Raw genomic sequence first — 26,926 nt, forward strand, 5'->3', positions numbered from 1 at the left:
CCTCGCAAGAGGGGCGGGGAGGTTCTTGAGCCAGCACTCTCGGTGGTTCCGATGTGGTGTGTTAAGGGCCACACGTCGGGTTTGGTCGGCAGGGTGCAGAACCGCGGCTCAGCGCTGTTGCGGGAGGACGCAGAAGTTGGGCGCAGCTTCGCAGGCGCGCCCGGTAGAGGGCTTCTGCAAGGGAGGCTTAGCCTAGAGAACTTTATCTTGCACCAGCGTCTAATTGCAAAGGGTCTTGGGAATCGTCCTTTAGATAATTTGTATCCAGGAAGAAAACGCATTATTTTCGCGACACTCTTTCATTTTCTTGATGATATGTGGAGTTGCACGCCGTCTAATTCTTCCTGAGCTGATAAAACGCATTTCAGAGGTTTTCCTAGGTTCTCTTTCTGAATGACACTCCGGGGGTGGGGGTGGGGGGTGGTGTGGGTGTGTGTGGGTGTGTGTTGCTTTTGGCGGCTACCTAATGTTTGAGGAGAGCACATAATGACCTCTATCGATAGAGCTAAAGTGGTAGGTATCTCACCTCTTGCTCCGTTTCTATCAACTGTCTTATGAAATTTTTTCATTTGCAAAGTGCTTGATAACCAGCGTATTTAAATGTGAGTTTATAGATGTGTGTGTATTTGCCTCTTGATTATCCATGTATGAGTTATTCAAAAACCAGGTTTTAGTCCCAGATTGGTTTAATGGAAACATCAAGGAGCTAACCTGGTTCTAGTAGGCAGCGGGGATTTAAATGTTACCTTTTTATGTGCTTTAGTTTTGTTATTCCCTGTGGAGCTGATCTGAATGTGTTATAAAATGTTATATTTTCTGCTGATGTAAGGAGGTGGTGATTTTATTATTCACTGTATTATTTGGAAGTCATTGGTCCTCGTCTCTCCACATGGAAGTTAATCTTGGTATAGCCTGAATCAACCTGTAATTTGGAAGGTAAATATATATAGGTGACCATATATTTTATTTTTAACACGAGATATTCGTTACTTTGGATTGTCTATTTAAACCATATGCTTTATTTCTAAAGCCAAATAGATGTGCTTTGGATTATCTGTTATTACTCCATTCACTATGGTGGGTAACCTAGAGTTATTTGTGTTTTTAATTATTTCCATACTTGCACAAAAGCACTTGAATGATACAAATAATCTAGCAGTTATTTTACTGAATGTTTTATCTTGTACAACTTTGACTCCTGAAAATATGTGTGAATGAACCACCCCCATTTACCTCTGGTTTCAGAGGTGCTTTCTGTTTGTTTTCAGTTAATAGTTTTACCTTTCTTTTTTGTTTCTCCAGCCTCCTTTTAAGTAGCTGAACTGTCTCATTAATTAACTTGGTTAGAGTACCGTGTCAGAGCTTCAAGCCCCACCTGACTCAGGTACCTTGACTCTGCTCCATGACTCCTGACTGCACTCCTACTTCCAGTCGTTTTGGAAAGGCAAACTGCTAGTTACCAGGTTAGTCAGGGAGAAGGTCTGAGGAATAAGAATGCCATAGTTTGGTCTTTGGAGTGAGTCAGATCTGATTTGAATTCTGATTTTGCCACTTTTTTATCAGTCTTGTCTTAGATAACTTAGTTAAGGAAATAGTCTTAGGTGTTGTTGTGACTGTTAGCTCAGCCACGATGAAAACCCATCAGGACCGAAGTTACAAAAACCAAGTATTAGGGCCGGCCTGGTGGCTTAGTGAAGTTTGTGCACTCCACTTTGCCGGTCCAGGGTTCTCAGGTTCGGATCCCAAGCGTGGGCCTAGCACCGCTGGTCCAACCATGCTGTGGCAGCATCCCACATAAAATAGAGGAAGATGGGCACAGATGTTAGCTAAGTGACAGTCTCCTTCAAGCAAAAAGAGGAAGATTGGCAACAGGTGTTAGCTAGGGGCCAATCTTCCTCATCAAAAAAAAAAGAAAAAACCCAAGCATTAAGTGAAAAATTTTAGAAACTTTTGGGAATACAACTGTAAATAGCATCCTGATAATTCGGTCATGGTGTGGTACAGGTGGGAAAGATTTTCAGTCCCCTGATTTTGTAGATCTTAAAACTAGAACCTACGTATATGAAATAATATGCCCGTGGAGCTGGAACTGGTTGTAGCAGGGTCGAAATTGGAATCCAGGGCTCCTGCCTTCCAGCTCAGTGCTCTTGAGTATTTGTTTCCTTTGGGTTCTTTCACTGTGCTGAAAGATTTGACTTGGGGATTTTTAGTTGTCTTATTTGAAGAATTCCTTCTCCATTTAACTTGTCCAGACACTGTACTCTTACTTACTACCATTAACTAGTTGGTAATAATCTCCGTTTTACTTTACAGATAAGGAAATTGAGGTTTGCCGCGTTCCTCCCCTAGAAAATTATAAAGCTGGAGTTCCAGCCCAGGTCTGACATACCCCAAAGCCCTGGGTACTAACCATTGCTGTCGCCAAATGGCAATTCCTTTTGCTGTGTCTGAGGACAAATAAAGTAGAGGCTGAGTGAACAGAGGCTTCTGACTAAGGGACCTCAGGATGCCTGGGTGCTTAGGTACCTTTTCATGGCCCACTGGCTGTGTCTCTAAAAGGGTACAGTGCTCTCCCTCCCTTTGAGCATTCAGTTTTCAATGTGTATACCAATAGCTGTGTGCCTTTATCTGTTTGCCATAAGCTTTTATACTTTAGCACAGTTTATGTCTGCTTTTGAAATTGTTTCTATGGAACATAATTCCAGAATGGATTTCATATCTAATAATTTTATTACTTAGCTTAGGAAGTTAGTTTGGAGAGTAATTTTCACTTTATTTGCAGTTAAAGAACCTTATGGGTTTAGTATAAATTTGGTAGTAAAATTATTTGTGCTGGAGAAGTGCTTTCGCTCATTCTAGCATTCGCTGATCTATGAAGTCAGAGAGGAGATGGTTTTATTTCTTAATTTTCCAAAAATGTAATTTTTGCATTGAAAATTTAGGGAAAATGCTTAAAAATTTCCAACGTTTTTATCTGGCAGAGAGTAGAGGGCATAAACTTGAAAGATTTTTTAAAAATTAAATGGTATTGGATGCTTTTTACACTTAACAATGTGCCTTGGAAATTGGTTCTATATCAATTCCATATAGTGCAGCCTTACTATTTTTTTTAAGGTCTGCCTTTTTCACTGTCTTAGAAATGATTCCATATCAGGACAGAGAGAGTAGCTTCATCTAGCATTCCATTAAATGGATGCACTGTAATTTACTTTAGTTCCTATTAATAAACATGTATATGCTTTCTAAGACAAAAATGAAATCATTGGGTATACTTTTCTCCAGTTAACAGTACCATGAACATTTTTCATAGCATTAAATATTACATATCATTTTAAATGTTCCACTGTAGGCTGTTTCCAGTTTTTCACAATTCACAGCTAAGATGAATAATCTTTTGGATAAATATTGTTCTCATCAGTGATTATTTCCTTATGATAAATTCTTAGAAGTATGTACATTTTACAGAAATGTAAAATGGTATGTACATTTTAAAGATTTTTGACTCATATTGTAGAAGTTTTCTCCAGAAAAAGTTAACCACTTTACCTCCTATTCATTAAACACGTAGTTTTCGAACACCTACCATGTCCCAAGCAGTTTTCCATCCTTGTGATACATCACTGAAAGAAAAACATCCCTGTCCTCAGGAGCTTTATTGTAATGGGAGGAGACAGAGAATAAACAATAGATATAATAAGTAAATTACATAGTATGTTAGGTGATAAGGTGGAAAAATAGAGGAAGATAAAGGAGATTAAGAAGTGGGGATGGAGATGCAGTTTTAAATAGGGTGAGTGGAGGCCACAATGAGAAGGTGACACTTAGAGGAAGTGAAGGAAGGAAGACTGCGCCAGGCAGAGCGTTGGAAGTAGGGATATTCTCGCATCTCCTGCTTAGCCACCAGAACTGGCTGTATTACTTGCAAAAGCGTCCCAAATCTAGTAATCTATAAGGTATCTTGTTTTAATTCATGTATTACCAACAAGATTGAACATTTGGGGGATATATTTATTAGCTTGTTCCTATCTTTTGCTCATTTTTATATTGGATTGTTGATCGTTTTCTTGATTTTAAGACCTATTAAGAATATATCTTTTGTCACGTGGCAGGTTTGTACTTCTCAGCTGCTTGTTAGCCTTTCAAGTTTCATTTATAGTGTGTTTTTGACTACATTGATTTTTTTAAAAATATGGCTAATCTATCTTTTCCTTTTTGCCTTTGAAATTATCAATGACAACTGTCATTGATACAACTGTCATATCTTTAAAAAACAGTTGCATTTTTAATTGTGTGACTCCATTAGAGTATGTACTTGCAAAATTGCATTTCTAGAATTGCCGTCAGAAATATTTTCTTGTCCTCTCTTCTTCCTCAGTAAGTTTATACATGTTAGTGAATTTTGTTTATGTTAGTGTTTCTACTACAGTGAGGCGCAGATACTTGCCAAATTGCCATCTTCCTTTAGACTGCTTGAAACAAGCAACTTGTTGAAGTGCTAAAGTTGTGAGTGCTTAGGAACTCTTTTATTACAAGTGAAGAAAAGGCAGACTGGTCAGCTAGAATCAGTTTTTATTATATTTTTTAGACCTGGTGGAATAACTGCACAAGTTTCTTTCCCCACTTTAGGTAGACTTTTGCTCCATGTTCTCCAGATCCTCTCTACCACTCATGCTAGTTTGGGGACTAAGTTCATTTTTTATATTGGCTAAAGTATTGTTTTAATACTTATCTTGCTGTAACTGAATTAATTCCAAGCAAGTAAGAAAATTCGGATAGGGGCCGGCCCCGTGGCTGAGTGGTTAAGTTTACACGCTCCGCTTAGGCTGCCTAGGGTTTCACCGGTTCAGATCCTGGGCGCTGACATGGCACCGCTCATTAGGCCATGTTGAGGTAGCGTCCCACATGCCACAGCTAGAAGGACCCACAACTAAAACATACAACTGTGTACTGGGGGGATTTGGGGAGAAAAAGCAGAAAAAAAAAAAGAAAATTTGGATAGCTGTTTTTTTGAACTCTTCCTTTCCAGGGACAATGCAAATAATGATTTAGCTAAGGAGAAATAGATATCTAGAAATATTTGTAATCTTACAGTTTTTTCATGGAATTTAAGATGCTATTGGTTTCTAAATACACCATTTTATGTATCATTAAGAAAAAAATACCAGTTAAGCTGATACAACATTCTCTGTAAGATGTGTCTTGATTTCAGAGATATGAATGGTAAGAGATATTTATGTTTGAATTTGTGAAATGCAGTAATTCCAATGTGTAGAATTGGCAGCATTATTGTCCTTAAAAACTTTATTGTGGAAAATTTCAAATATAAAGAGAAAATGGCAAAATAATCTTTCACGTATTGATCTCAAGTTCAACAGTTATCAACTATGGCCAATCTTGTTTCATCTGTATCTTCTCCTCTACTCCCCTCCATCTTACTTTAAAGGAACCCCCCAGACATTGTATCATTTTGTAAGATATGGGCTCTTAATTTTTTAAAATATAGCTATAGTACTATTGTCACACCTAAAATTTTTTAAAACAAGTCCTTAATATCAAATATCCATTCAGTGTTCAAATTTCCCTGCTAATTTTAAGTTTGTTTGAGTCAGGATTCGTGAGGTCCTTCCTTTGCCACTGCTTGAAAGGTCTCTCTAGTCTTTTTTTTTTTTTTTAAAGATTGACATCTGAGCTAACATCTGTTGCCAATCTTCCTTTTTTTTCTTCTTCTCCCCAAAGCCCCCCAGTACATAGTTGTATATTCTAGTTGTGAGTGCCTCTGGTTGTGCTGTGTAGGACACCACCGCAGCGTGGCCTGACGAGCGGTGCCATGTCGGCGCTCAGGATCCGAACCTGCGAAACCCTGGGCCACGGAAGCGGAGCGCGCCAACTTAATCACTCGGCAGGCCGGCCCCTAGTCTTTTTATCTGTAGGTTCTCCATGAGGTTTTTTTCTTTGCAAGTTTGTTTTTGCTAGACTGCTTCTTAGGTGGTGGTATATACTTCTATCAGAAGGCACCTACTGTCTGGTTGACTCTTTTGTTGTGATGTTAAGTGGCCATTGATAATTGCCTAGATCCATTATTTTATTTAGGGTTGCAAAGTGGTAATATTCTTTAATCTATTAATTGTAGTACTTTTGGGGCCGGCCCTGTGGCCGAGTGGTTAAGTTCACACACTCTGCTTCGGCGGCCCAGGGTTTCACCGGTTCAGATCCTGGGCGCGGACATGGAACTGCTCATCAGGCCATGCTGAGGCAGTGTCCCACATGCCACAACTAGAAGGACCCACAGCTAAAAATACACAACTATGTACCGGGGGGCATTGGGAGAAAAAGGAAAAATAAGAAAATCTTTAATTGTAATGCTTTTATAAAGAGAAACTTCACCTCATCTCTTTGGTTACCCAGAGACACTTCACATGTATGAGAGACAGGATAAATACCTGATACTTTCCGGTTTTCAAAATAGTGATTTTGATTCCTAGCATCCTCCAAAATAACCAATAAAGATTTACTTGATTATAAACTCACAGATTTAAACATATTTTGGTTCAATCCATTGTAGTTGGGTTTTTTTGTACAGCTTTATGGAGGTATAATTTCCATAAAATTCACCTGTTTAAAGTGTACAATTCAGTGATTTTTGGTGTGTTCACAGAGTTGTGCAACCATTGCCATGATCTAATAAGTTTGAAATGTTTCCATCACCCCAAAAGGAAACCCTGCGCCCGTTAGCGGTCACTTCTCATTACCCCCATGCTACCCCACCTCCGACCCTAGGCAACCACTAATCTACTTTCTGTCTTTGGATTTGCCTAGTTTGGATATAAAATACGTGGTCTTTTGTGATTGGCTTCTTTTACTTAGCATAATGTTTTCAATATTCATGCATTTTGTAGTGTGTGTAGTTATTTTATTAATTGTCTTGTCTTTGACCAGTTGAAGTCCCTTCATGATGACCCCTGAGTCCATTTGTCTCAATCTCAGGCATCTTTGATAACTTTTTGTTATCTGGTATGACAATTTGTCAAGACTTATCTTGTACATTTTCTGCCCCAGACCGGGAAATAACCCTTTCTCTAAGAAGCCTTTTCATGGGAAATGGCATTTGGAGATCACAATCTGGGCACTTTAGGTGCTTATTGCTATTGAGTTAGTCATTGTTTCTAGGCCTTTTCTGTGATTAGAGCTAGGAAATAAGTTGTGGTTTTTTTTTTTTTAAAATCATCAGTTAATGTTATGCTTAAAAATCAAATTAAGTGACCCAGGGACTTTTCTCTTACCTTTGATTTTTATATCTCTGTCTCCTTTCTTCCAGGCTGAAAACCCCAGTTCTCAACAGCACCAACATGATTGCTCGTTTTCTTTTTCCCACAGTATAAATACAAAGTAGTCTCAGAATGACAGTGCCAACACTGCCACCAACAATATGATTACTGAAGAAAACTTAATGACTTTTTGTTGTTATTGTTCTTAGGGTAATTTCACTAGGGATATTGAATCAAATTACTGAGTTTTAAAGTTACATGGGCTAGTTCCTTGCTGTGTGATTGTGTTACCACCTGGTTATACGGATTCATTTGTTTCATTTTTCCTTCATTTTATATATCTGGCTTTTGTAAAGAATTCCAAATCTTGCAGAATTTGGGTCATCTGTGTTCTTAGTTTAAAATGAATATTGTATGTAATTTGCGATTGTGTTGATTTCTTTTTGGAATGTGGCTTATGAAGCATACTCTTGAGTAAGCCAAAAGGGAGTGGTGATTGTTAGAATGTGTAGAATGGGCCTCGTCCTTTATGTGGAAAGAAGAAGAGACTTAGCTTTTGCTGGTTCTCCTGTGAGAAGATGAGTCCACTGTTACCAGGTCTTCAGAATTTTTGAGAGACCCTGGAAATCTTTGTTTTTATGTGATTCTCCAGGTTGTTTAGTGTTCGTGACTATTTTGATTTATTTTTTAACTCTTGTAAACAAAAATTTAAGGGCAGGATTTGGCAGCCTGCAGTTTGTAATCTCTGCCCTGGAGTCTTCAGGGTGAGGGTTAGGTATTAGCAGGCCTAATTAGTAGGCTTAATGCTTCCTCAGGTACTCTCCTAAAGCGCAGCTGCGGAAGAGCCCTGTGGTTCTGTGTGCCTCTTACTGGAGGATTAACTTTGGGAATTTGAAAAAGGCCCATGGGATCAGTTATGAAGACTGGAGTATCCAGTTTTTCAACGACTTTAACAAGGAATGATTTCAGAAAAGTTATCAGAAAACACAAAATAAGTTCATTTCCAGAAGCAGCCCTGGACACAGAAGTTAGTTGGCAGGAGCTAGGTAAATAAAAGTCATGTTCATTTGTACCATGGTATGCCTTTAGTTGTATAGATGAAGGTTAAAGCCAGGTGTAATTCTTTGCTGTTGGGTAATAAATTTATTGGTGTCTTAAATGCCTTGGACAACATTGATAGGTATTTTAGTATAGCTTACGAAGAAGTTTGAGAACATTTCATGTATATATATACTGTAACTACCATATGAGAATTGTCACCAATAGTGGTGAACAGATACCAGTGCCGTGAGTCCTGTTAATGAACTTTATACTTTATTTACTCAAATTCTGGATACTTTGTTCTGAGTGGCTAGGCATTTTAAACAAAGGCTACCAGTCTTTGTGGGGGTAGTCGTGTGAACTTTTGTTTCCTGAAATTCTAGGATAGCCTTATTTTGTAACTACTTATGAATGTAATTTATGGGCAACTGTGTCTTCTCATTCACTTGCTCTTAATTGTGCTGCTCTTCAGCCTGTGAACATTCTTGAATGTTCTTTCAGCCAAGCCATTTGATCAAAGATGTCAGGTTCTGTCTACATGTGAGCTTAGTGGCAAGCTTCCTTGATACTTTCTTTCTCTTCTATGACTACCTATGCCTTTGAGAATGAATTTAACAGGAATGTATTTTGTATTTTTCTTTGCTGTATTAAGAATATAATGGGATAAATTAGGTAACTCATGCTCATGTTTCTAGGTGGAAGGATAACGTAAGCATATGCTCGTATGCTGTTGACCAAAAAGAGCTTGTCCTTTTGAATCACACAGTCCCAGGTTCCAGCTTGCCTCCAGCACCCTTGTTGTGTAAACTTGGGCAATGCCATCTGACTTCCTTGAGTCTGAGTTGCCTTATCTGTAGATGAAGAGGTTCTGAGAATGAAATTGCACGTGAGTGCCTATCCCAGTGCTGAGCTGGAGTATAGTGCTGTGGTGGCTACTCTGTTCCTCATGCTTGCTTTCTTACCTTAGAGTTTACCTTTGATTGGGGAACACAATTCAACCCCTAACACAGTCCCTGGAAGACAGTTCTCTGCATTAGGACATCCTTCAGTCTTCATTTCCCAAGGCAGAAAGAAAGAGAAGATTAAAGTTTACATGTAAGTAGACTAGAGTTTCTAAGGTGCTTATTCCAGTCAGCTTTTAGTTAGTCTTTTGAAGCCAGAGCTAAATCATTTGTAAGACTCATAACACTCATCTTCAGATCAGTTCTTGCTCCTGGATTTGTTTTATTTTGAATCATTCCAGGTTAGACTCCAGCATCTCTCACCTCTTTACTCAAAAGTCATAACCCTAGTTCAAATAATGTCAGCATACTCTGTCCTCTTGCCCTTCTTAATTTTTTTTTTAGCCCTTCTCATAGCCTGATGTTATAGAACATGTATCTCCCTGAGAGACATTGAAATAGGACTTTGCTGTCCCAACTTTAGCTGTTCACCAACGGAAACTTAAGAACCAGATAGATTCAGATGAATTAGGTCTATTTTTTGTCATATCTTGCTGGAATGTAAACACGGTAAGGACCAGGGACTCTTTTTTTTTCCCCCATATCTTCATTTCCAGTACCTAGAAAAATGCCTGCTGTACCTATAGACACTCAGTAAAAATAAGTAAGTGAACAGATAATTGCTTGTTCCTTTTCCTTTATTTCTTACATATAATGCTAAAATTTATGTATAGGCATTGTACTTAGCATAGGATAAACGCAACCTCTGTGTTCGCTATAAGGTAGATATTTTTCCTGCCCTCATTTTACACACCGGGCACCTGAGGCACAGAGAGCTTCTCGACAGGCAGTTTATCCAAAGTCATGGAGCTCTGGGAAACTATGGAGCCAGGATCAAGCCTGTGTCTCCCGATTGACTGCTACCTCTGCAGTGTCTCCTGCATCTTTGTTTTCAGTCCTGCTACGTTTTAGCACCTTCTTGCCAAAGGAATTTCTCTAAAGCCCCACTTTTGTAGGGACACTCTGCTGCTTAAATCTCTTGATGATTTTCTTCCACATAAAATACTTCAGTGCCTGACATTTGAGGCTCTTCATAATCTAGTTCCATTAGGGGACTGGTTTGGAGGGGGGAGGTGTAATGGACTTCAGCTGAAGAATGAGTAATAGCTAAAGATGAAAGAAGAAGATACGTGCCTTTTGTATTTGTTTTCTAGGCATTTAGGATATGGGCAGTGAGCAGAATAAAGTCTGTCCTCTTGAAACTTATATTCTGGGACTGTGGAGAGGAATACAATAAAATGCCAGAGTGCTGAAGAAAAATGAAGCAGGGGAAGGGGATGGGAAGGGCAGGCAGCTGACTGCTGTTTTATTGAGGAGGGTCAAGAAGTTCCCTGAAAGGCAGCGCTTTAACACAGACATAAAGAGATAAGGTCAGAGAGATAAGGGTTTGGAGGGCAATGAAAAGTCACATCATGTAAGGCCTTGTAGGCCATTGTGAAAACATCTATTTTGAGTGTGGTGGTTGCCTAATATTGGTATTTTGTTAAAGATCACCAGTTTTCTGTTTGTTTGTTTTGTAGTTATAATTGAGTCTAAAATGCTGCCTGTGGAAACCTAGGCTGCTGGAATTAGGAGATCACAAAGTGCCATCTAGTGGCTGTTTATCCTAAATATAGATGAGCCTTCCAGAAAATAAGCAGGCTCTATTGAAGTTTGTGTTGCCAACTCAGTCATGTAAATGGAAAATGTGGATGCCTGAAAAAAACCTTTATTTGTAACTTACTTTCAATAGACGTTGTGTCCCTTTACCCCTAAATACTTCATATATTCCCTTAGAATAAGGACATTGACTATATAACCACAATATAATTATCAAAATTGGAAATAAAGTATCAATACAATATTATTATTTAATCCAGATCTTATTCAAATCTTGCCAGTTGTCCCAGTGTCCTTTATAGAAAAAAATTGTTTTTGGTCTTGTATCTAACCCAGGATCATGCATTGCATTTAGTTTTTATGTCTCTTAAATCTAGAACAGTTCCATAGCCTGCCTTTGCCTTTCCTGACATTGATATTTTTTAAGAATATAGGCCATTTGTTTTCTAGACTCTCCCTCAGTTGGGGTTCATCTGTTTCCTTGTGATTCAGGTTATGCATGTTGGCACTACCTACGTAAATTGTACCTTCCTTGGTGCATCACATCAGGAGACACGTGATACCTGTCCCAGCATTGGTGATATTACCCTTGATTGCTTAGTTAAGGTGGTGACTACCAAGTTTTTCCACCATAAAATTATGATTTTCCCCTTTGCAATTCATAAGTTATTTGTGAGAAGATAGTTTGACCTGTGTAAATAACTTTTTCCTCATCTAAATTTCACTGTTTTAGCATCCATTGTTGATTTTTGCCCAAATTAGTTATTAACATGCTAGTTACAAAATGGTGGTTATCTAATTCTACTATTTTCTTGTATAGTTATTGGTCATCATTCTGTTATTAGGAAGAACTTTCCCTTTTCTCTCTTCATTTATTCATCATCATAGTCATCATTACTGGTATGAACTTACGGAGTCTATTTTATTTGGTGAGGTTTAATTCATTACTCTCATTATTTTGGTACCAAAATTCTTTCATATTTGGCCATTGGGAGCCCCTTCAAGCTGGTTCCTTCTCCTTTGACATGTCTCCTTCATTCCTTGAACACTGCTATACTTTTCTGGCACAACAAGATATTCCAGATTCATCTGTACTTTGCCTGCCCCAACCCTGGAATCAGTCATTTCTCTCAGAAGCCCTGATTCCTTTTACTAAGGATTGGTATTTAGAAACCAAGATTTGAGTATGATTTTAAGTCTTTATGTTGGACAATATGTTGGCATAGTAGGTTTCTGTGACATCACAGTCCTTTATTTCTGATGAAAATCTTAAATGGCAGAACTTGTGATAGTTAGTCTTGGGCCCATTCTTTGGCATTGCCCTGTACTGAGTAGGCTACTAGAGCAATAGTAATTGATGTTGTTATAGTGAAGCTCCATATATCCATTTTTGAAACAATACCATTGTAGAATATGTGATTAATAAGTGATCTAAAATATTGAATAAATGAAGACATACCTTGGTTTGAAAGACTCAGATTTAAGTAATAATTAGTTCTCCCTAAATTAATATAGAAATTTCCCATTCCAGTAACAATATTCTGTTGAGAACTAAAACAGATTCCAAACTTTATGGAAAAATACAGATGTAAGGCTAATCAAGAAAATCCTGAAAAAGTGTAATAGTAAGGTAGGGATGGGACTGCCCTACCAGATATTAAAATATTACACAGTTATAATAATTAAAATTGCTTGATACTTAGCCTTGCATAGAAAAAACAGTGGAACAGAATAGAGAATCCAGAAAGAACCAAATACATGGAAATTTAACACCATAAAGGTTTTGTTTCAAATGAATTCGGAAAAGATGGATTCCAACTGCTTTTGGAAGCACTGGGGTAAAAAAAAAAGTTATATTCCTGTCCTGTTCTTCCTAATAAAATTAATTACAGATGCATCAAAGATTTAAACATTATAAAAGGAAAAAGAAACCATGAACACATGAGAAAAAAATTTCAAAGTTGAAAATAAAATCTTGGAGTAGAGCAGGCCTTCTAAGCATGACCAAAAAGCTGTACGTATAAAGATATATTCATGTATTTTATCGTGTAAAAATAAAAACTGTATGCATGGCAAAAAGAAAACAATACCTTAAGGAAAGTCCAAACCAAAAAACAAACTAGAGAAAAAAAACCTTTTCAACCTGTGCTGAAACTGTGGTGTTTGGGGCCGGCCCCGTGGCCGAGTGGTTAAGTTCGTGCGCTCTGCTTCGGCGGCCCAGGGTTCGGATCCTGGGCGTGGACATGGCGCTGCTCATTAGGCCATGTTGAGGCGGTGTCCCACATGCCACAACCAGAAGGACCCACAACTAAAATATACAGCTACTATATACTGGGAGGATTTGGGGAGAAAAAAGCAGGGAAAAAAAAGAAGAAGATTGGCAACAGTTGTTAGCTCAGGTGTCAATCTTAAAAAAGAAAGAAAGAAAGAAAGTGTGGTGTTCATTTGGCCTGCAGTTAGGTTCATTTGTTAGTGTTTGCTGCCATTTGAGGTTCACCTGGCATCCTGGTTGGTTTCACTTGTTTATTTTGGGAACTATAGGACACATTACTATGTTCTAAAGAATCAGAGCTATACGAAAAGATATACTCACAAGTGCACTTCCTCCTCGTCGCTGCCACCCAGGCCCCATTTCCCCCCTTTTCCACCCCTCTCTCATTGTTGCTTCAGTTTCTTTATTATTCTTCCTGTGTTTCATTTTGCAGAAATGAGGAGGTACATTTTTTTTTAATATCCTCTTCTTTCTTTTTCTAGCATATTGTAGATACTCCTCTGCACCTTGCTTTTTCCATCTAGCAGTATGTCCTGCATTTCACTCCCTCTCAGTTTGTAAAGAACTTCCTCATTCTTTTTGAAGCCGCATAGTGCTCCATTGTGTGGGTGTATCCAACCCCTCTCCCGTGCGTGGGCATGTAGGTTGTTTTCAATATTTTGAAATTACAAACAGTGCTGCCATGAATAGCCTTGTGCAAGTGTATTTTCAAATTGTAAGGGTATATCTTTCAGGGTAGATTCATAAAAGTGGGATTGCTGAGTTGAAATAGGTATATTCATTATTAAGTTTTGCCAGATTTCCTTCCAGCAGTATTGTACTGTGTGCATTCTCACTAGCAGTGTGTCAGAGTGCCCATTTTCCAACAGCTTCACCAACAGAATGTTACTGATTTTTGACCATCTGAGAGGTGAGAAATGGTATCTCATTTTTATTTACATTTCTCTAATTATGAGTGAGTTTGAAATTTTTTCCTATGTGTGGGGGTTCATTTTTACCTTTTTGTGAATTGTCTTTGCCCCACCAAACTTTTTTGTTTTGAAAAAATTTTAAACCTACTGTGAAATAGTGTAACCTATAATTCTCTTCTCCTGTATTCAACTAACTGCTGACATTTTGCCATATTTTCTTCCATTTTTCGCTCTGTATGTATAAAGTATACAATTTGATGGCTTTTGGCAGATGTATGCTTCCATGAAACCACCACCATAATCAAAGACAAAAAGTTTCATTGTGCCCAGAAGTTTCCTTATGCTCTTTTGTAATCCATCTCTTCCTGCACCACTAGCCCCAGGCGATGACTGACCTATTATCTGACACTGCAGATTAGCTTACATTTTCTAGAATTTTATGTAAATGTAATTACACAGCATGTATTCTTTTGTATTTGGCTTCTGTCACTCAGCATAATGATTCTGAGCTGCATCCATGTTTCATGTGGATCAGTAGCTTCTCTCTTATTGCTGCATAGTATTCCAGTGTATGGATATACCACCATTTGTTTATCCACTCGCCTTTTGATGATCATTTGAGTTGTTTCCAGTTGGAGACCTTTATGAATAAAACTGTCTACATAGAAATTTTCTTGCTGAACCATTTGCAAGTTGCAGATGTCGTGACATGTCACCTCTAAATACTTCAGTGTACGTCTCCTGAGAATGGTGTTTTCCTTTAATAACCACAATAATGTCAAATGATCAATTCAATATTATCTAATACTCAGACCATATTTAGATTTTCCCATTATCTCAAATGTGTCTTTTATACCTCCTTTCTCTTTTGGATCCAGAATTTAGTCTGGGTTCAAGCATTACGTTTGGTTATGTCTCTTCAACCTTAGTTATGTCTTTGCTTTCCATACAAGGAGATATTCCAGGTCATTACATGCTTTCCCTGCCCCAGACTGGGATCACCTATTTCTCCAGAGAATCCCCTTGTTGCTTTTTAGTGAGGAATTATATTTGGAAGCCAAGGTCGAGGTGCTAGTTCTACTCATTGACTAGTGTTCCATTGCTTCCGGGCCCTTTCAGCAGGCCTAGAGAACAGAGCTAGGAAATATACCTAAATAGAGTTATTTAAAAGTCTCTATATAGTCCATGGTATTGCCAGTTCAAATGTACTACAGTTTTTCTTCACTTTCCCCCATTCCATATTGGTATATCCCTTCTTTCTGGTTCTCAGTGACATCTATATATTTACTCCTTTTTCTTTCCTACAGTATACTCAAAATAGTTTCAAGATTACGTAACCACTATCAACACTAAATCAACTAAAGTCAAGATTTCTTTGTAGTTCCTTAGTCCTCAGAATATATCCCACTTAAGGGTGCACAGACAACTTTCTAAAATTAATTGGATTAACTTTTTTCTGTGTTTACTTTATTAATTTAATACTCAGTTAAGTTTATTTTTCATTTGTTTGCACTCAATTTTAGGGTTTACTTTTTTATCATTTTTTTTTCATTTCAGTAATTAAAATATTGTATATGGTTCAGGAAGTCCATCCCATCCTTCTCCCCTTTACTGTATTGCCACCCATTGCCTAAAGGTAACCATTTCATTCCTTTCTGATTTATCCCTTTTTTGTAAAAATAAGCAAGAATATATGCATTATTTCTCTATCTTACACATAAGGTAACAAGCATATATTCTTTTACACTGTGCTTTTTTCTTTCTTTCTTTCTTTTTTGGTGAGGAAGATTGGCCCTGAGCTAACATCTGTGCCAGTCTTCCTCTGTTATATATGTGGGTTGCTGCCACAGCATGGCTTTAGGAGTGGTGTAGGTCCATGCCCGGGATCTGAACCTGTGAATCTGGGCCGCTGAAGCAGAGCGCATCGAACTTAACCACTTCACCAGCAGGCTGGCCCCTGCACTGTGCTTTTTTTTCTCCTAAACAGTATATTCTGGAAGACACTGCTTGTCAGTTCTTAGAGATAATCCTTGTTCTTTTTATAGATTCCCAGGTATTTTCAAGTTCTTCCTTCACTTTAAAGAAAATCCAACTGGAAATTATAGTTGATGTGTATAGGTGCGATTGATGCAAGTGACTAGGAACATGAGTCACTACATCCATATATGAAGAAATGGCCTGTTCACTTATGTTTTAGGTTATCATAACTGTCTAAGGTATATAGATGATTCCCTGCTTTACCGAGTTTTGTCACTTAACACAGCTACCAGGGTGATGACCTTCAATTATAGGGCTTTTACCATCCTTTGAGATTCTGTGTTTCTCCATCAGGTTGGCAAAGAACAAAACGTTAATAGTATGTGGCATTAAAAAGGAAATGGAGAAACAGGCAATCGTTCATTGCTAATGGGAGTGTAAATTAACAGTATCTATGAATGCTGATTTAGGTATGTATGTATCAAAATGTAAATTGCACATACCCTTTGACCTTTGCATTTCCTCTTCTAGGAATTTGTTACACTGATATACATACACATGTGTAAAAAAATATAGGTACAAGGTTACCCATAGTAGTTGTTTGTGACTTTGGAGGGAAACATCCACAGAGAGCAAACTGTTTCTAAAAATTAGGGTACATCCCACCTCCACTGAAAATGAAGCACATGTATCCCTACTTAAGGAAAAATGTAGGACGTGAAGAAAAGAAGGAAAGAAGAAACTGGCTTATGGTCCCTTTGGAGAAGGGAAAGGGGGATTGGGAAGCTGGAGTGAGAGAAAGACTTATTTTTTACAGCGAGTAACCAAAAACCCAAAGTAATAAGTGGCTTGAACAAGATTATTTCTTCCCAATGTAAACTCTGGGTATGTATCCTTAGCTGTTTACAGTGGCTCTGCTCCAGGAAGTGTCAAGGACCCTCAGACTCCTTCTGGCTCTCTTCTCCTGCCATCCTAGATTGTGGCCCTTGTTCTGAGGGGCCAAGGTAGCATCTTTGTTTCAGGGATGGGATGAAAAAGGGACCTAGGGTGCCTGCCAGTTTCTTGAGGAGAGTTTGCCTCTGATTAATCCCATGGCATAAATAGCTGCAAGGGAGACTGGAAATCGTGGTGTCTCTCTGGCATTCCATGTGTTCAGCTTAAAAACGTTTTGTTACTGTAGTGGAGGGGGAGAATGGAGAGTGGTTTAGCAGTCTGTGCTATAATATCTTTCTGTACTAGTTGGAAGTTTTTGTTGTGTAGAGCAATCTAGAATGGTCTGATAACCTAAACCTTTTTATTCGGTCTGAAGTTTAAGTAAGCCAAATGGCAAAATGCATTTTAGTTAACTAGTATAATAAAGTTTAGTTTACCTTAAAAATCAACAACTACATTAGTTCCTTTGAATTGTTGCTGCTTGAATTCATCTGAGATCACAGAGGGATTTCAAGTGACCACAGGACACTAAACTAATACTTTTTAAGAAAGTATTAGGTGTGGAAAGTTTTTTTGAGTAGGTTTTATTAAAAGGAACCCCTAAAGTCGTAGAAATTCAGCAGTTTCAAACTTAAGAATTTTTCCAAACTAGATTATGAAAAATTGTTTTGTGATGTATCCTCCTGAAGGTGTGTATTTTGTAGGGTCTTAAGCTGGTTCATATTTTTGCTCTCACTTGTCTTGTAGTTAGCACCCCATTCTTTGTGCTCTCTCAGGAGCTCCTTGCAAATTAAGTACTTGTCTCCAGATCTGCTGCTGTTATTACCTCCTTTGTCTCTGTTGATGCTATCACTGCTCCATTCCAGGACTCTTCCTTAGGAAGAACTAATATTTTGCCAAACTGCCATTGGCTAGATGGCAAGAACTTTCATTAAGCAAGGAGAACCTTAATTCCTTGGCTTTGTATTAATTCAGGGGTAACTTTAATTTCTATTAAAAGTAGAAGGAAGGGAGTACTGTGCCTTACTTTAAAATCAACTCTGTTGAGGTATAATTTGTGAACAATAAAATGAACCCTTTTCTTTTTTGTGAGGAAGATTAGCCCTGAACTAACTACTGCCAATCCTCTTTTTTCTGGGGATGGCTGGCCCTGAGCTAACATCTGTGCCCATCTTCCTCTGCTTTATATGTGGGATGCCTACCGCAGCATGGCTTGCCACATGGTGCCATGTCTGCACCCGGGATCCGAATCAGCGAACCCTGGGCCGCCGAAGCTGAACGTGCGAACTTAACCACTGCGCCACCAGGCCAGCCCCATAAATGAACCCATTTTAAGAGTACAGTTCAGTATATTTTGACAAATGCGTACATCCACGTAACCCACACCCCAGTCAAAGCTAGAACATTTTCATCACTTCAGGAACTTCCAGTGTGTGTGTATTTGCATTCAAATGCCGCCTTCCTATCCTGGCTCTAGGCAACCACCAGTCTTCTTTTTATCACTGTAGATTATTAGTTTGGCTGGTCAACAGTTTCATATAAATGGAATCATACAGAGTGCACTCTTTAGCATCTTGCTGCTTTTGCCCAGCATAATGATTTTGAGGTGCTTTCGTGTTTGTTGCATGTATTAGTAGTTTGTTCCTTTGTATTGCTCAATACTAATCTATTGCATGAATATACCTCAACTTGTTAATCTCTTCTCCATTGATGTATATTTGTGTTATTTTCTGTTTGGGGCTATTATGAATAAAGTTTCTATGAATTATGTACAAATCTTTGGACATATTTTTGCATTTCTCTAGGATTGGAATTGCTGAAATATGGTTGAGATCTTTAATTTCATATGAAACCGCCAAGCTTTTCCAAAATGACTATACCATTTAACATTACCACCAACAGTGTATGAGAATTTCAGTTATTCTGCATTTGATTTTAATTTTTATTTAAACTCTTTTTTCTTGATGACTAAGTGCTTGAAATGCTTACTGGCTATTTGTCTTTCTTCTTCACTGACTCGCTTCCAAATTTTTGCCCAAATTTTATTGGATTGTCTTGTTGTTGAGCTGTAAAAGTTCTCCTTCTGGATACAAACCATTGGATATATGTATTGTATTTTCTGTATTTTCAGGGTATTGTAGGGAAGGAAGAACCAGCCCTCTACCTTTCTGGGTCCTTCTGGCTGGTCTAAGAATTACGTTGACAGGAGAAAGAGTAACAGGAGAAAATCAAACAAATTTGATAACATATATACATGGGAGAAACACAGGAAAACTGAGTAACTTGCCAAAATGACTGAAGCCACCAGCTTAACTACCATCTTTGGCTAAAGACGAAGGATATTTGGGATAGTGGTTTAGGACTTCAGAGGGGAGAAAGGCAATTCACATGGTGATGAAAAAGCAAATGTTTGGTAAACAAATATTTTCTGCATCTTGCAAAGGCACTGTTACTTGGGTAGGACTTTGATCAAATGGGCCTTGCCAGCTTCCTCCCTGTCTACCACACCTATATTATACCATAGTTACCTATGGTGATAGCTCCTTCCTGAAACAGGCCTTCTATTTTAAATTCTTTTAGGCAGTTAGGGGGCAGGTCAAAGGTCTTCCTGAGTCTTTTGTTCTTAATAACAGCCAAGGGGCTGGCCCAGTGGCATAGTGGTTAGGTCTTTGCACCCTGGTTTGGTGGCCCAGGGTTCGCAGTTTCAGATCCCAGGCATGGACCTGCACACCGCTCATCAAGCCATGCAGTGGGGATGTCCCACATACAAAAATAGAGGAAGATTGGCACAGATGTTAGCTCAGTGACAATCTTCCTCAAGCAGAAAGAGGAAGATTAGCAAAAGATGTTAGCTCAGGGTCAGTCTTCCTCACCAAAAAAGCCCAGCCAAGCCGAAGAGACTCATAGAGTATCTTTTGAAGAACAGAGGTTATTAGTTTTGACAAAGTCCAATTTTGTCGAATTTTTTTTTCTTTTTCTTCTTCTTCTTTCAGTTTGTTTTTGTGTTCTAGGAAATCTTTGCCTACCCTAAGGTTGTGAAGATATTCTCTTATGTTTTCTTTTGGAAGTTTTAGAGTTTTAGCTTTTTTTTTTTTTCTTTTTTAGTTCTTGGACAATGGAGGGGAGTATTGTGTCTTTTTTGTTTTGTTTTTTTCCCCATAAAATACAGAGATGTACATAAAGATTAAAAACAAATCCTCAATCCCATCCACATTCTCTTGAGAAGCCACAGGTTGGCTAATAGGCATTGTGTACTTTCTGTGTACTTAAAAACACATCCATGTTAGTATACGGGTTGTTTATGTAGGTTCTTCTCCCCATAAAAATGACATAAACCCTGTCTTAACATGTTTATTATGGATGTTTCATGAGTTTACATGTAAATCTTTCCCAATCTTCTTAATTTTAGTTTGGTATAATTTATTTAAGTACTGACATTTAAATTAGCTCCAATTTTATAATATTACAAATAGAGCTAAAATAAATATTCTCGAACATATATTTTTTGATATTTTGCTGTTAGGCAAATATTTCTGTAGGACGGATTTCTAGTAATAGAATTTCTGGTCAAATGTTATATCCATTTAACGCACATCTTTCCTTTTGATATAAACTACAAAATGTCCTCAAAATATTAAACCAGTTTACTCGTATGCTGTGGGTATGAGTACTTACTAATACTTTATATTGTTAGCATTTTTTTTAAAGACTGGCTCTGAGCTAACATCTGTTGCCAGTCTCTTTTTTTTTCTTCTTCTCCCCAAAGCCCCCAGTACATAGTTATATTTTCTAGTTGTAGGTCCTTCTAGTTCTGCCACGTGGAACACTGCCTCAGCATGGCTTGATGAGCAGTGCTAGGTCCACGCCCAGGATCCACACCAGCGAAACCCTGGGCCGCCGAAGCAGAGCGCATGAATTTAACTGTTCAACCACCGGGCCAACCCGTTAGCATTTCCTATATTGTTATTTTTAAGTTTTGTCTATGTTAGGGGGAAAAATGGTCTCAATTTCTCACTTCATTTCCTTTACTATAAGCTTTGTTTTTTTCTTAATAGCCATTTTAATACTGTTGTAACAACTACCTCTAAAGTGAGGATTTTAACTTTGACCAAAAATTTAAAAGTTAGTTTTTAGGTTTGCAGTTCTGAGTACTAACTAGGACTGAGAAATTTTTAAAAGGCATCTGATGCCACCTGCCTCATGCTGTTAATATGTTAGTTGTTGAGCAAGGCTATTTCCCTGACCAGGGAAACTGGACCCAGATGTTGGGAAGTGGTTCCAGGAGTGACCAACTGCAACAGTAGTGGTCAGCGTTAGGAAGCAGCCTCTAAGGCTGAAGCCCCCATTTGGTGGTGGAACTAGAAAAACTAGGTAGAGGTTAGATCATCAGGAGAAACATCAAATGTTTCTTTAAAGAAGTCAACAAGAAAGCATTCCTTTTCATCAATTCAGACAAAATGAAACCTTAATGTAAAATGGAAGGATGGTTATAATTTATTAATGGGGCCAAAGAAATGTCTGTCCAATTAAGTAAACATTTGAATGCCTGTGAGATGTAAGGCAGTGTGTAAAACAAAAACAAATAAGACACAATCCCTGTCCTTGTGAAGACTATAGCCTAGTTTCAGATTGGTGACGGCAGTTGACGAAAAAATCCATAACCAATCTATAAATGAAAATTTGGGTGAGTTTATTCTGAGCTTAAATCTTAGGATTATAACCCCGGAGAGTCTTTCCACAAAGGAACAGAGCACTCCAAAGAAGTGGGGGTACACAGGGTGGTTATATCCCCTCAAAGAGGGTGTTTCACATATGATTGAAATGTCCCTCCCACAATAGTCACAAGATTGCCCTGTCGGCACAGCACTTGATGGACACAGCAGGTAGTGGGTCTGCTATCTTGGTGGGCATAGAAGGAGGCAAGTCTGTTGTCTCAAGCTGGGCGGTCACAGGTGAGCGTAGCAATCAGTTTCTAGCCTAGGGAAAGATGCTTAATCCTTAAGGAGATGCCAAGTTGGGAGGGGGAGGGAAGTTGCACCTTTATCTCAAGGGCCTTTGTTCTTGCCATAGGGAATCTCTAAAGCAGATACACAATGCCTGCTCAACAGCCTCGGTCAGGCCCTTTTGGAAAGACAAGGTCAGGCCGAATTAGGTTTACACCAAATGGCTTCCTCATATATTCCAATATATCCTATTACTTGCCATTTTTATTTGTCATTTCCCCATTTTGATCTCTAATCTTTCGATAAGAAAGCATTGATGATCAAAATATTGTCCCTCAGCGCCAGGGTGGTTGCTGCCTGCCCTGGGTCCATCACGTCCCTTGGTGCTAGGCTTTTATTTCATTTATTTGCCTAGTCGTCCACGTTGGGGGAAATAGTGGACAAGCACAGAGTTATATATATATTAACCGAGGAAGCATTTCATATGTCATGTAATTAATTTAGATTGTTGCACAAACATTGTATATGTGCTTTTCTATGACACCTTGCATTTACATTGTATATGATTATAGAATAAATACAGTAATGATAATAACTCAGCATTTTTAAAAGGATTAGTCTGAAATGAATTCTTAGTCATAGTCCCTATCAGAAAAGGAAATTTGTCCAGGGTTATAAGACAGATCAACAATCTCAAGCTGTCGAGCAATCATTACTCTAGTTTGCATGCTACTCTTTCAACACTGAGTAAAGAAAACAACAATTAGTTTGAATATTATGACTAGTACAAGAATTCCAAGAAGTAGTAGAAATAGGAATTCCAATCTGGATCGGAAAAGGGAGCTGATACCGGAAGGGAGCTAACCAAACAATTCGAGACTGGGTGTCGGATCTCATAAGGCATCCACTTGCTTCCTCATGTGTTTTAGCAGAGATGACACATTGGAAGATTCATCATGTATAAAAGCACAGCATCCAGTCTGAATGATTGTATATGTACCACCTTGGGATGCAGTAAGAATATCTAAAGCCATTCTGTTTTGAAGGACAGCCCTTCTCATTAAAGACATTTCAGTATTTAATAAGGCTATTCCTGCTTGACTGTCATTAAGGGCTTCCTGTGAAAATTTAGCCAAAGATTCCATATGTAATAATGCCATCTTTTAGCTCCAAAGAGGGAGCAAATATACCTGCAAATATATCCATACCAGTGGAACACTGAACAAGCCCATCCGGCCTTAAAGAGAGGGAGATTGGCAACAGGTTTTAACTCAGCCTGACTCCTTCCCTGCTTTTAAAGGAAACTCAGGGTGCAATGTTTTAGCCATCCAGGCGGTAGCCAAGGCCAAAGATTTGTTCCACATAACCATTGAGTTCCATTAGGAGTCACTCGATAAATTCCTGGCCTTCAAGACCAGTCTGTCCCAAATTAATCACTTTCTTTAAGTATAATAATATTCCAAACAAATTATAAAATAGGTGTACAGTTTAAGCATAATAAATGTTTAAATGAGGAGATAGAAGGTTGGGAATACAGGCCTGGTCCAGAGTCTTGGGACAGCTGTCTACAGCAGATGTCGTTGTCTTCTCCTCCTGGTATGGTCCTTTCCAACTGGGCTGTGTAGCGTCTTATTTGATGTCTCTTTCAATAAATAAATTCTTCAGGTTATAGTCCATGATCCTTAAGTTCTGGGAGCTCTGTGAAAGAATCAGCTACCAATCTTTCATTTTACTTTAAGTACCTCAATAAGACCGTGACAACAATGTAATATATCCCTTAAGAAAAGCTGGTTCATATATTTCTTCATCTAATTGCATAGGCTGTTTTATTATTATTTCAAAATGAGACAGCCGATGTTTACAAACTGTAGATCTAAGATTAAGGAGCACTAGCACAAGAGCTTTTGGCCGTGAGAAAGTAAATGCTTCTGAAAACTTGCCAATTAAGTTGTAGTTGTGCCATTAGTTTTACCAGTCCTGAAGATGGTAAGCACAGTGGAAATGTTGCATTATTGGCCAGATATTACAAATAGATTTAATTATTTGTCCCGTGAAATGAGTTCCCCGGTCACTATGTAACTCACTAGGAATTCCCCAAACAGGAATTATTCTCTCTAATAGTAATTTACGTACTGTTAAAGCCGTTGCTCTTCTGCAAGGAAAGGCCTCAATCCAATGTGAAAACATGCAAATCATTACCAAGATGTATTTATATCCTTGAGATGGTGGCATTTGGACCAAGTCCAAGTGCCATACCTCAAAGGGTCCCTTAGGAAGGGGAAAGTGGCCTTGTGACCCATGGAGTGGGTTTTTCCCCATAAAATCATCTTTTCAGGTGCCCAATGGGTTACTTGGTATATATGCTGGAGCAGTGGCAATTGTGCTCCAATAGGTACTATGGGTTTCTTAGTGGGCCCGAACCACATCTGTGAGGGGGTGTCAAAAATTCCCCCTTTTGACTGCCATATCTGTTTCTCTTCTTCCGTGGCAATTTCTTGAGTCTGTAGAAGGAAATCTTTTCCTGGGTTAGCAGAACTAATGGGAAGCAGCAGGCATTCTTGAGGCTGGACAGCGTATCCAGCTTGATAACCGTCCTTGTTTATCATTTAAGTAAGACCTATTTGTAAACCAAATTAAACAATAGAATGCAGTCATGGTCTTCTCTCCCTTGTGATGTTGGAAGCAAGGTAACAAGGTTAATGGTTGGAGCAAATTATAAATTAGTTCCTGCGTCCAGGGGTCAGGAAGTCAAGAAGACTTGTAGATGTCAGAGTCAAAGCATCTTTTTGCAGCTTGAAAGGTCTCTGATGATGTCATCAGGCATTCAGGTATCTTTTTGAGTGGCTTACAGCTTACACAGCAACAGACAGGAATCTCTCTTAAGTTTCTATCAAGTCGTTCATCTTCAGTTTGCAAGGTTTCAGGAAAAAGAGCATGTTCAATTCTCAATGATTCCAAATGAAAATGAGGTAAAAATTGAAAACATTAGTTTGGAGGTTTGTATCCAGATATTTCAGTAGAAGAATTCAGGATCCAGTTCAGTTCACAGGTAGAAAAAGCCTCAAAGATAATTAACAGAACTAGGATCTAATATCCACAAATGCGTATTATAGTTTTTCACTGAAACATAATTCTTCTCTCTAAAATCACTCTCATTTTTACCAAAGATAGTCAAATTAAGACTAATTGGTTTGCAAAATAAGTTTAGTTTCAAGAAACTTGGCCCAATTATTTACATAAATGCAGCAAGAATAGCAATTGATCATATAGGCTCTTAAGTCTGCTTTGCTGGAATTTTTTATGAGGAATCTCAGATTGAACCTTAAAGACTTCTCGAGGCCAGGACAGCCACATCAAGGATTTGTGCCATCAGGCCTTGCCTGCAATACCTTAGATTTGGGTGAATTTCTCTCCTTTCTTGAGATTCCCCAGAATTTTTCGAGGTTCATTGCACCTGCCAGATAAGCAAGCTTCCTTACTTACCAGGTAAGATTGCTGGAATCTCTCTCTGTAAAGCAAGGTACCAGGCCCATATTTCCAAGTGGTTTTATTTCCAGAAGGTCAACCTGTTCCTCAAAGGCAGTATTGTCATATCTGAGTCTGTATGTTTCTCTCAAATATGACATTCCAGTCAAAGTTTTGGTAAGATAACAAATGTCCTGTTATAAGGAGAACAGATTCTTATTGAACTTATGCAAATAACTATATTACCATGAAATAACCATACTCACTCACAAAGAGTTTCCAAATTCTGGAGGGATCAGGTAGGGAGAAAAAGATAAATGTTTCAGTTTTGCTCATAAAGGTATAATTTCACTAATTGCTGTAAGTCATAGTTAGCATAAGAGAAAAGATTTCCTTAAATCTGAGAAAACAAAACAACACATCAAAAACAATATTTCAAACAAAAGTCGTAAAAAAAATTATAATCATCCTCAGTTCATTCAGTCCTGTTCTTGATCTTAATCTTCTGTTAGCAGTTTTATGAGGTCATCAGTCTCTCCATTAGATTTCTGTAATTTCTTACCCAGTTCAGTTCTATGATCTGAAAGTTTGTCAGAAACCTGTATTCCAGAGTAAGCGTCACAGTCCTTTCCATGAATTCCTCTGAAGATGAGACATATTTGCAAAAGCAAAAAGCATCAGAGTAAAACAACTGACTGTAAACAACAAAAGACTTAAAAATGGCAATTGACAGAGAAACTTATTATTCCTGTGATATACAACACCTTAAACTGATAATTAGAATTATGACTGACAACCAGGACAGATCAGAATTTTAGGAATGTTATATAATTTTCAAAACACTTACATCAGTAGCATTTACCCGCATAATACCAACTAAGAAAGATTATCATCACTTATCTGACAATGCTTCCAATGTAATTTAACAGACCAAATAAGCCTAATTAGTTTGGAATCTTCCACCTTCTAGGAAGAGAGAGCAAATTTCTTCGAGAAGTCTCAGGGGCCCTCTGAAAATCCTCAGAGAAAGTCTTCTTCCGTCTACCAGGTCTACCAGGTCAAAAGAAAGCCTTCGTTTAGGATTTGAATATTTTTTTTTTTTGAGAGAGAGAAGCTTGTCAAAAATATCAAAAGGTTTTTAAAACACTTATTTAACGCTCACTGTGAAACAATGCTTAGGTATCAACAGCAAAAAAAAAAAACCTTAATAGAGAGACCTCTGTCTTTTTGCACCTAGGAAACATAAACACAGATACAACAAAACATAGATCTTTTGTAAACTCACTCAGAAGAAAAAACCTTTTATAATCTCTTTATCCAGAGCAGACTGAGAGCTTAAGAAAATTATCCTTTTAAGAGAGAGAGCCAAATTCGAATTTTTGTACCAGTTTACTTTTTCATATTAAAACCCATTTACTTAATTAGATTCATTTCAATCTTAGCCAACTTGACCAGGTACAAAACTCTTTTCAGAATTTCTTTCACAAACCTTCTACAACTTTCTTTTTGTCTTCAGAAT

The 26,926-nt window shown here is 38.1% G+C and overlaps 1 protein-coding gene across 1 annotated transcript in view; it reads left to right on the plus strand.

Moving 5' to 3' along the window:
- Window positions 1-26,926, plus strand: part of SRPK1 (SRSF protein kinase 1) — a 91,165-nt gene that overhangs the window by 1,200 nt on the left and 63,039 nt on the right.

Source organism: Equus quagga, chromosome 15 (assembly GCF_021613505.1).
Source record: "Equus quagga isolate Etosha38 chromosome 15, UCLA_HA_Equagga_1.0, whole genome shotgun sequence".
Classification (NCBI taxonomy): domain Eukaryota; kingdom Metazoa; phylum Chordata; class Mammalia; order Perissodactyla; family Equidae; genus Equus; species Equus quagga.